Here is a 12,226-nt window from a genome sequence, read left to right on the forward strand (position 1 = left end):
TCAGAGCCAACCTGTTCCTGCCCTGACAAAAAACTAAAGTTGTCGCTCCAATCAGGTATTTGAGCCTTATCATCGTCTTCCTCATTGTCTCCACCAACAGGAGTTACAGTTTGGGAATGAGGGTCTACATTATGGTCAGAACCTTCTGCGTCTGGTCCTGGATCCGACTCATAAAGATTCTGGGCATCAGTGCAGATCATTTCCTCGTCTGGATTCACAGAAGTGCTGGAGTCGACCTCTGATTCCCAGGCTATAGTATGAGTAAACAGCTCTGCAGACTCAACCATCTGTTCTACCTCATACTCAGACGGGCAGCTGGAGATTTGGGAGCTGTGAGGAAGCAAGTGCGATTGGGGTGACACCTTTGAGGACTGGAGTATTTGTGATGTGGAGGAGAGCCCACTTAAAGGAGCACTTGATATCCGTTGAAGCACCTGCTGTTTTTGTGCCTCATCTTGAATTTGTAGCGATTGGCGTGGCCGTAAGAAAGGGATCTTATCACATTGTCCGCTAAAAGAAGTAGACATTTTAGTTTGGCTGGAAGATGGTCTTTCTTCTGCAGATGTTACTGTTGCTTTAACACCTACCCCACGGACACAACCTTTTTTCCCCTTCCCAACACGCCTATTCCCCTTTCCACCAGCAGCAGGCCTTTTTCCACTCATTTTGGTGGTTAACTAATTCACAACTCTGGAGTTGTTTGCACAAAAAAACAATGGATGGTAACCGAGCAGAGCTGAGTGGCCAAACTGTGGTATTAGGCCAAAACTATTGGCTGGGTTAGATGCAGAAAAAAATTATTTTGAATTTGCAACCTGATGGAGGTCAGTATAGATGGACTAATACAAATAGTCCCACACACTGCTAGAAGCCCAAATATTTTTTCAGAGGTACTGTAGATGCAGATAAAAATTATTTTTAATTTGCAACCTGATGGAGGTCAGTATAGATGGACTAATAGACCAAGTCCCACACACTGCTAGAAGCCCAAATATTTTTTCAGAGCTAGATGCAGAAAAAAATTATTTTTAATTTGCAACCTGATGGAGGTCAGTATAGATGGACTAATAGACCAAGTCCCACACACCGCTAGAAGCCCAACTATTTTTTCAGAGCTAGATGCAGAAAAAAATTATATTCAATTTGCAACCTGCTGGAGGTCAGTATAGAAGGACTAATAGAACAAGTCCCACACACTGCTAGAAGCCCAAATATTTTTTCAGAGCTAAATGAAGAAAAAAAATATTTTTAATTTGCAACCTGATGGAGGTCAGTATAGATGGACTAATAGACCAAGTCCCACACACTGCTAGAAGCCCAAATATTTTTTCAGAGCTAGATGCAGAAAAAAATTATTTTTAATTTGCAACCTGATGGAGGTCAGTATAGATGGACTAATAGACCAAGTCCCACACACTGCTAGAAGCCCAAATATTTTTTCAGAGCTAGATGCAGAAAAAAATTATTTTTAATTTGCAACCTGATGGAGGTCAGTATAGATGGACTAATAGACCAAGTCCCACACACTGCTAGAAGCCCAAATATTTTTTCAGAGCTAGATGCAGAAAAAAATTATTTTTAATTTGCAACCTGATGGAGGTCAGTATAGATGGACTAATAGACCAAGTCCCACACACCGCTAGAAGCCCAACTATTTTTTCAGAGCTAGATGCAGAAAAAAATTATATTCAATTTGCAACCTGCTGGAGGTCAGTATAGAAGGACTAATAGAACAAGTCCCACACACTGCTAGAAGCCCAAATATTTTTTCAGAGCTAAATGAAGAAAAAAAATATTTTTAATTTGCAACCTGATGGAGGTCAGTATAGATGGACTAATAGACCAAGTCCCACACACTGCTAGAAGCCCAAATATTTTTTCAGAGCTAGATGCAGAAAAAAATTATATTCAGTTTGCAACCTGATGGAGGTCAGTATAGATGGACTAATAGAATGATGCTATGCCCAAAAGATTTTACTTCACTAGGTGCAGTAAAAAAATTGGTATTCTATACACAGGTGTTATATCTTGCAACACAGATAGGCTACTCCACTGACTAACACACTCTGCAATAGGCCAAAAAGGATTAGCTTTGCTAGATTCAGCCAAATGCTGTGAAAAAAACTTGCACAGCACTGGCACAGACCTGCCTGGCAAAAACTGATAGGAACTGATGTAACCTAGTCCTGAAAAGGACTCCAATTACAATTAGTCTTTACTCCCACAACCTATCTATTTAAGAGCACAGACCTCCCTGATAAAAGTCGTAGGAAATGCTGTAACCTAGTCCTTAAAAGGACTGCAATCACAACTATTCCCTACTCCCAAGCTATCTGTATATTTGTGCGAAAATTGGCTTGAAATTAACAAGGTATAGCGCACACAGCAACAGCGGTGCCGTCTAACATGCAGCTGCAGCAGTGAGAAAATGGTGGCGACGGGGAAAATGGCTTGGTCTTATAGGGCAAGGACATGTGACATACACTGCCAATGACACATGCCCTTGCTTGTGTGAAAAAAAGCACTTCGCTCCGTGTGTGCGCTGCTGATAGGCTGACAGATTGCACCTCCCCACTGCAAATGCGGGAAAGAGAAAAAAAAATGGAGATCTTCATTGTTCCTGCAGAGATCCATCCCCTGCCCCTCCCCCCACCCCGCTGTACACTCAAACTGCGTATTAACATTAATTTTCATCATTACTGAGAAAAAATCCAGTTATGATTTTGGTGCACGAACAGTTATCGAACATAACCTCGAACAGCCGAATTTTTCTCAAATTGTTCGTGTTCGCCGAACGGCTCGAACACCGCCCAAAACAGCTCGAATTTGAGATTGGCGAACAGTTCGAGTAGAACAACGCTCATCTCTAGTAGTGAGTCTCCCACTAGTATCTTAGTTCTCCATCTTCTGTTGGGTAGTGGTTTAGTTCTCCATCCTCACATGCCCCGCAAGCCATGGGGTTTCCCAGACATATGGAGCAGAAAAGTCATCACCTGCCCCACAGCCACCAGAGTCACCCAGTGCCCAGTCAGCAAGATGTAATGCCAGTGGCCATGCTTGCTAGTCCAGGTGTCAGTGGTGAAATGCACCCTCCCAGACCTAGTTTTTTTTAGAGGAACAGTTGATGTTTAGTGATGAGCAGGCACTAAAATGCTCGAGTACTCGTTGTTCAGGTCGAGTAAATTGGAATACTCGGGTGCTCGACCTGAGCGATGAGCCCAATAGTCTATGGGAAACTCGAGCATTTTTCAGGCGGCTCCCCCCGACGGTCTGCAGAGGGCCTAAAAATTGCCCAAATCGATGGGAACGGTGCTCAAATGACATGGGAACAGCATGGGGAAGACCCCTGAAGGCATCTCTGACTCCCAAGTCACTGATGTCAGCAACGTGGTCAGAGTATTAAGCCACTTTTACGGACTCACAATAAAACATACAAAATGGATTTTCCTGGGAAATATGTTAACGAACATCATTTCCAGGGTAATGACTTGTATAGAAGGCAAAATAAATAACCAAAAACAAAAATACTCCTCCACAAACTGGGCTATGTTCAAACGTAGCGTTTTGATGCGTTTTTGCACTTTTGTATTGCTTTCAACGGTGACAAATGCATTCACCGGGAAATGTCATTTTAACATTTTACAAATTAAACTGGCCTTGTGGTGTGCGACACATCATCAGACACATGCATATAGTACTGAAAAGACATGGGAACAGCATGGGGAATACCTCTGGAAGCATCTCTGACTCCCAGGTCACTGCCTAAAAGTGTGCCCATCATAAGTGATCCTTGGCGCATGCGAAGATGCCTCCCGCCATGCGCCTGTCATTGCAGACTTGCAATAATCACCGCCCACGTCCTTGTCCCACTGCAGCGTTCAGTTGTCCCTACCCCATTCCTTGGAATGCAAGAGCAAGTATGCAGGCAACCACCCACCCACCCACAGGCTAAAAATACTATACTGCCAAATTTTTGACAGCTGTTTGCACTTGAAATGTGGCCTTTTAGGCTCGTGGAGGTGGAAGCTTTTCATAACCTCATGCCGGAGGCGGCCGGGTGTCCATTCTCGGTCCCCAGCTGCCACTATATTTATCGCTATCGCCTCCGCCTTCCACAAGCACGGGTCCCACAACATTACCCGTGCCCTCCCCAGTGCACTCACTGGGAAGGACCGCCTAACCACAAACACATGGACAGGTGAATGTGGCCAGGGACGGTACGGAGCCAGTCCACAACTTTTTTTGCTGAGAGTTGTATATAGCTCAGTGAAAGGACTGGCATAGAGTGAAACCGTATCGACCCTGTGTGTCATTTCTCTCAGGAAGTCGTGTAATTGAGCTTGTTGCAGAAGCAATGGCAGCCCGTCCAACATCAACTCGCACTTGTCGGTGGTGCTTTGACACACTCACATCTTTCTTTGCTCATCCAATGTCTTGAATACAGAGTTGGACAATGCCGTGATCTGTAATGCGTTTTGAGAAATAACATGCATAAGCATGGCCGATCCACATTAATAAAGCAGCCATAGAGTGTCCGGGAACCTTCCCCCACACTTTTCTTAGCCAGGGCTGCTTTTTGTTAGGGTTGGACGGGCCCACCAGAGAACCGGAGACTCCTCCGGCGGGCCCTGGCTTCTCCTTCAGGAGAGTTCATAGTGCCGAGGTGAGGCCATGATGATGATAGAGGCCACCATCTGCTTAGTTTTTGGTTACTTAGAATGCAAGTGCAAGTATGCAGCCCACCACCCACCCACAGACGGCAACACTAAACTGCTAGATTTCTGGACAGCTCTTTGCACTTGAAATATGGCCTTTTAAGCTCGTGGAGGCGGAAGCTTTTCACAACCTCATGCCAGCGGTGGCCAGGTGTCCATACTTGGACACCAGCCGCCACTATATTTCCCGGTATCGCCTCCACCTTCCACAAGCACGGGTCCCACAACATTACCCGTGCCCTCCCCAATGCACTTACTGGGAAGGACCGTCTAACCACAAACACGTGGACAGGTGAATGTGGCCAGGGATGGTACGGAGCCAGTCCACAACTTTTTTTGCTGAGATTTGCATTTAGCTCGGTGAAAGGACTGGCATAGAGGGAAACCCTATCTACCCTGCATGTCATTTCTCCCAGGAAGTGTCACGCTGTCTCTGTATACTGGAGGTAGGGGGCCTAAGCTGACCCTAAGCTGGGGCCCTGACTAATCCCTCAACCTGGAGGTACTGTTAAAGGTACAGAGGTCCAGGCCGCCAGCGTAACCCCTACCTCCTGAGGATCCCTGCACCTAAGTAATCTAGTCCTGAGAAGGACCCCGATCACAACAAAAGGGGACAAGTAATAATATGCCCACACACAGTACTTAGACGAACGAGACAGTACAAGGGAAAAACCAAAACCACCTTGCATACAAAAACTACACAACTACAACAGAGGGAACACCAACGGGAAAGGAGATAAATGATAAAGCGAGGAAGGGAAAAAACACTCCAAATACACTTATCTCTGAAACTCCAAATACCACGATCTGCTCTGTTAGTCTGCATGAAATGCTTTCACCGACACTTCCCTAACAGACCAGCAGGCATTTGAAGGAGTCTCACTACAGCAGCATTGATTGCAGCTGGGCGAGGCTAGACCTCGTCTAGCACAGAGAGAGAGAGAATTAACTCCCTCACTGCCGAAAAACACAAAGCACCAAAAAGTCAGCTGCGAGAAGTCAGGCTGTGTAATCGTGACGATCTTCGTGGCGACACACCCGTGACAGTACCCCCCCTTCTACGAGGGGCCTCCGGACCCTCAGGGCCAGGTTTATCCGGGTGAGTTGTGTGGAAGGCCCGAACTAATCGGTCTGCGTTAATATCCGACGCAGGAACCCACATCCTCTCCTCAGGACCATACCCTTTCCAATGAACCAGGTACTGAAGGGACCGGCGATTAAAGCGTGAATCGATGACCCTCGATACCTGGAACTCCAAGTTACCCTTGACCACCACTGGAGGGGGAGGTAAAGGTGACGGTACCACCGGCGCCACATACCTCTTAAGCAATGATCTGTGGAACACGTTGTGAATTTTAAACGTAGGGGGGAGGTCAAGACGGAATGCCACCGGATTAATAATAGAACTGATTCTGTACGGCCCGATGAACCTGGGACCCAGTTTCCAGGTGGGAACCTTAAGTTTTATATTCCTGGTAGACAACCATACCCGATCGTTCACACTTAGGTCCGGACCAGACACTCTCCTCCTATCAGCCATACGTTTGTATCGGTTCCCCATAGTATTCAGATTCTTCAGCACCCCTCTCCATACTGAAGCGAGTGATGAGGAAAATCGTTCCTCCTCAGGAACCCCCGAAGAGCCCCCCCTACTGAAAGTACAAAACTGGGGGTGAAAACCATATGCCCCCAAAAACGGGGACTTACCAGTGGACTCGCTCCGCCTATTATTAAGAGCAAACTCTGCCAGAGGTAAGAAAGAAGCCCAGTCCTCCTGGTTCTCTGACACAAAACACCGGAGATATGTCTCCAAGCTATGGTTCATACGTTCCGTCTGACCATTGGTCTGAGGATGAAAAGCCGATGAGAACGACAAATGCATCCCCCGCCGTGCACAAAACGCCTTCCAGAACTTGGACACAAACTGAGACCCCCGATCAGACACCACCTCGGAGGGTACCCCGTGAAGCCTCACAATCTCCCCAATGAACACCTGCGCAAGAGTTTTAGCTTTAGGGAGAGCCGGAAGAGCGATAAAATGTGCCATCTTGCTGAACCTGTCCACTACAACGAGTATGACCGTTTTACCCGAAGACGGAGGGAGGTCCGTAATAAAGTCCATAGACAGATGAGTCCAAGGACGCTCCGGGATCTTCAAAGGTAAGAGGGCCCCAGACGGATGGGTATGTGAGGTCTTAGAGCGCGCACAAACCCCACAGGACGCAACAAAAGTTACCACCTCCTTATGTAAGTTAGGCCACCAAAACCGACGCGAGAGGAGATCCACAGTTGCTCTACTCCCCGGGTGTCCTGCAAAAACTGAGTTATGGTGTGCCTCGATCACCTTTTGTCGCAACTGATCTGGAACAAACAGTCTCCCCGGAGGTCCAACAGGGGCGTCCCCCTGAGCCTCCAATACCTCCTCCTCCAGCTCAGAGCATACTGCCGAAACCACCACCCCCTCCTGAAGGATAGGAATCGGGTCGTCCGTATTCCCGGCCCCAGGGAAACTACGAGATAAGGCATCCGCCTTTACATTTTTTGACCCAGGACGATATGTAACGACAAAATTAAACCTGGTAAAAAACAATGACCACCTAGCTTGTCTGGGATTCAGACGTTTCGCGGACTCCAGATATAGCAGGTTCTTGTGATCGGTGATGACGGTGACCGGATGGACTGCCCCCTCCAAAAAATGGTGCCACTCCTCAAAAGCTAACTTAATGGCCAAGAGTTCCCTATTGCCAACATCGTAATTCCTCTCAGCGGACGACAATTTTTTAGAGAAAAAGGCGCACGGATGCCACTTACCAGGGGACGAACCTTGTGACAATACTGCTCCCACCCCTACCTCGGAAGCGTCTACCTCTACAATGAATGGCTGTGACGCATCAGGTTGAATGAGTATGGGTGCCGAGGCAAAACATTTTTTCAAGGAGGAGAATGCTTGACAAGCCTTGTCAGACCACCTAGAAAAATCCGTCCCCTTTTTAGTCATGTCTGTGAGAGGCTTAACCATGGACGAGAAATTACGAATGAACTTCCGGTAATAATTAGCAAACCCCAGGAAACGTTGTAGTGCCTTAAGATTCTCAGGCCGATCCCACTCAAGAACTGCCCGCACTTTCCCAGGGTCCATACGAAAACCGGACGCTGAAACCAGGAAGCCTAAAAACTGGAGTTCCTGTACGGCGAACACACACTTTTCCCATTTGGCATACAGTTTATTATCCCGCAAGATCTGTAATACCTGCCTAACGTGCTCCTGATGAGACACCAGATCCGGCGAGTAAATTAAGATATCATCCAGATATATGACAACAAACTGTCCCACCAGGCGGCGAAAAATGTCATTAACAAAGTGTTGGAACACCGCCGGGGCATTAGTCAGACCGAATGGCATGACAAGGTTCTCATAATGCCCCTCCGGAGTGTTAAACGCCGTCTTCCACTCATCCCCCTCCTTCATCCTAATCAGATTGTACGCCCCCCTGAGATCCAACTTAGAGAACCATTTGGCGCCCACGATCTGATTAAAGAGATCGGGAAAAAGTGGGAGCGGATACGGATCTCGGACCGTAATCCGATTAAGTTCACGGAAATCCAGGCAAGGGCGTAGGCCTCCATCTTTCTTCTTAACAAAGAAGAACCCCGCAGCCACCGGTGAAGATGAAGGTCTAATATGCCCCTTAGCCAGACTTTCTGAAATATAATCCTTCATGGCCTGCCTCTCAGGACCAGAAAGGTTATACAACCTAGCTTTAGGTAACTTGGCCTCAGGGAGCAGTTTTACAGAACAGTCATACTTGCGATGAGGAGGTAGTTCCTGGCACCCTTTCTCCGAGAATACATCCTCAAAGTCCGCCAGAAATGGAGGTAAGACCCAAGAAGTAACCGCACCGATGACCGTGTTCATGCAGTTTTTATTACAGAATTTACTCCATTGGCTTATCTCTCTGGTTTGCCAATTAATAACCGGGTTATGCTTAGTTAACCAAGGAAGGCCCAACACTATAGGAGTGGGAAGACCCTCCAACACGTAGCAAGACAACAGTTCTTTATGTATCGCCCCCACTTGAAGTTTTACGTCATGCACAGCTTGCAAAAAACTTCCCTGACCGAGAGGCCTGGCATCGATCGAGAATATGGGGATGGGTTTAGCCAACTCACTCAATCGCATACCTTGAACCCGGGCAAACCGAGCATCAACCAGATTAGCCCCGGCCCCACTATCCAGAAGAACAGATATCCTCTCAGTTCTCGTACCCACCACCACCTCCGCCGGTACGAGAAACTGAGACGAACCTAGGGACGAAATACCTACTCCCAGATTGCCGTCCACCACACAACCTGGGATCAACAGTTTTCCGACGACTCTTCACTCTGCAAGGGACGGGATGGACACCCCCCAATAAAATGTCCCTTTCTCCCGCAGAAGAAACACCTTCCTGTCTTATGGTGCACCACCGGTCTCCTCCCCCGAAATGATGTCCCTCCTAATTGCATAGGCTCCTCTGGACTGACCAGGGGAACCACCATATGAGGGGACCTTGTAGGAGGTGGAGTCATCACAGGGGGTAGAGTTATCCCGCACCTCTCCCGAAGCAGTCTGTCAACGTGAATAGCAAGGGCCATAGCGGCTTCCAGTGACGCGGGAGAGTCATACTGTGCCAACACATCCTGTAATTTGTCAGATAAACCTTGACAAAACTGGCTCCTAAGAGCCGGGTCATTCCACTGGGTGTCCGTGGCCCACCTACGGAACTCCGAACAGAATTCCTCCGCCGGACGATCTCCCTGCTGGATCCTACGTAACTTAGACTCAGCAAAGGAGATCCGATCTGGGTCATCATATACGAGTCCCAGAGCAGTGAAAAACCTATCCACTGACTGGAGAGCCGGGGAGCCCGGGGGAAGAGAGAATGCCCAAGATTGTGGGTCCCCTTGTAGGAGCGAGATGACAATTCCCACCCTTTGTTCTTCACTCCCCGATGACCGAGGCCGCAGCCGAAAGTACAACTTACATGCCTCCCGGAAAACAAAAAACTTGTCCCGCCCCCCAGTGAACCTGTCAGGGAGAGCTACTTTAGGTTCTGGTCCGGCTTGCTCCTGAGGATACAAAACCTTGGACCTAACGTCCGCCAGCTCCATGGACAAACTCTGCAACTGCCGAGCTAGACCGGCTACTGGATCCATGGTAGCTGGAGAAAAACTAAGTGGTCAGTGAAAATGTCACGCTGTCTCTGTATACTGAAGGTAGGGGGCCTAAGCTGACCCTAAGCTGGGGCCCTGACTAATCCCTCAACCTGGAGGTACTGTTAAAGGTACAGAGGTCCAGGCCGCCAGCGTAACCCCTACCTCCTGAGGATCCCTGCACCTAAGTAATCTAGTCCTGAGAAGGACCCCGATCACAACAAAAGGGGACAAGTAATAATATGCCCACACACAGTACTTAGACGAACGAGACAGTACAAGGGAAAAACCAAAACCACCTTGCATACAAAAACTACACAACTACAACAGAGGGAACACCAACGGGAAAGGAGATAAATGATAAAGCGAGGAAGGGAAAAAACACTCCAAATACACTTATCTCTGAAACTCCAAATACCACGATCCGCTCTGTTAGTCTGCATGAAATGCTTTCACCGACACTTCCCTAACAGACCAGCAGGCATTTGAAGGAGTCTCACTACAGCAGCATTGATTGCAGCTGGGCGAGGCTGGACCTCGTCTAGCACAGAGAGAGAGAGAATTAACTCCCTCACTGCCGAAAAACACAAAGCACCAAAAAGTCAGCTGCGAGAAGTCAGGCTGTGTAATCGTGACGATCTTCGTGGCGACACACCCGTGACAGGAAGTCTGCGAATGCAGCTTGTTGCAGAAGCAATGGCAGCCCGTCCAACATCAACTCGCACTTGTTGATGGTGCTTTGACACACACACATCTTTCTTTACGTTTTTAATTTCTTGAATACCGAGTTGAACAATGGCCTGATCTGTAACGCGGTTTAAGAAATAACATGCATAAGCATGACCGACCCACATTAAAAAAGCAGCCATAAGTTGTCCGAGAACCTTCCTGCACAATTTTCTTAGCCAGGGCTGCTTCTCGGCAGGGTTGGACAGGCTCACCAGAGAACTAGAGACTCCTCCGGCGGGCCCTGGCTTCTCCTTCAGGAGAGTTCATAGTGCCGAGGTGAGGCCATGATGATGATAGAGGCCACCATCTGCTTAGTTTTCTGTTACTTGGAATGCAAGTGCAAGTATGCAGCCAGCCACCCACCCACCCACAGGCCGCAACAATAAACTGCCAGATTTCTGGGCAGCTCTTTGCATTTGAAATATGGCCATTTAAGCTTGTGGAGGCGGAAGCTTTTCACAACCTCATGCCGGCAGCGGCCGGGTGTCCATACTCGGTTCCCAGCTGCCACTATATTTCCCGGTATCTCCTCCACCTTCCACAAGCACGGGTCCCACGGGGAGGACCGTCTAACCACAAACACGTGGACAGGTGAATGTGGCCAGGGACGGTACGGAGCTAGTCCACAACTTTTCTTGCTGAGAGTTGTGTTTAGCTTGGTGAAAGGACTGGCATAGAGGGAAACCGTATCTACCCTGCATATAATTTCTCCCAGGAAGTCCTGTAATTGAGCTTTTTGCAGAAGCAATGGCAGCCCGTCCAACATCAACTCACACTTGTCGGGGGTGCTTTGACACACACACACACATCTTTCTTTGCGCATTTAATGTCTTGAATACAGAGTTGGACAATGGCCTGATCTATAATGCGTTTTGAGAAATAACATGCATAAGCATGGCCTATCCACATTAAAAAAGCAGCCATAGAGTGTCCGGGAACCTTCCCCCACACTTTTCTTAGCCAGGACTGCTTTTTGTTAGGGTTGGACGGGCCCACCAGAGAACCGGAGACTCCTCCGGCGGGCCCTGGCTTCTCCTTCAGGAGAGTTCATAGTGCCGAGGTGAGGCCATGATGATGATAGAGGCCACCATCTGATTAGTTTTTGGTTACTTGGAATGCAAGTGCAAGTTTGCAGCCAACCACCCACCCACAGGCGGTAACACTAAACTGCTAGATTTCTGGACAGCTCTTTGCACTTGAAATATGGCCTTTTAAGCTCGTGGAGGCGGAAGCTTTTCACAACCTCATGCCAGCGGCGGCCAGGTGTCCATACTCGGACCCCAGCCGCCACTATACTTCCCGGTTTCGCCGAAGCCTTCCACAAGCAAGGGTTCCACAACATTACCCATGCCCTCCCCAGTGCACTTACTGAGAAGGACCGCCTAACCACAAACACGTGGACAGGTGAATGTGGCCAGGGACGGGACGGAGCCAGTCCACAACTTTTTTTGCTGAGAGTTGCATTTTGCTTGGTGAAAGGACTGGCATAGAGGGAAACCGTATCTACCCTGAGTGCTATTTCTTCCATGAAGTCTTCTAAAGCTGCTTGCACTTGAAATGTGGCCTGAACATTACTGCTGGTACTTTTC

Source organism: Phyllobates terribilis, unplaced genomic scaffold, assembly GCF_046119375.1.
Source record: "Phyllobates terribilis strain yellow unplaced genomic scaffold, ASM4611937v1 Scaffold_12__6_contigs__length_324123572, whole genome shotgun sequence".
In the NCBI taxonomy this organism is placed as follows: Eukaryota; Metazoa; Chordata; class Amphibia; order Anura; family Dendrobatidae; genus Phyllobates; species Phyllobates terribilis.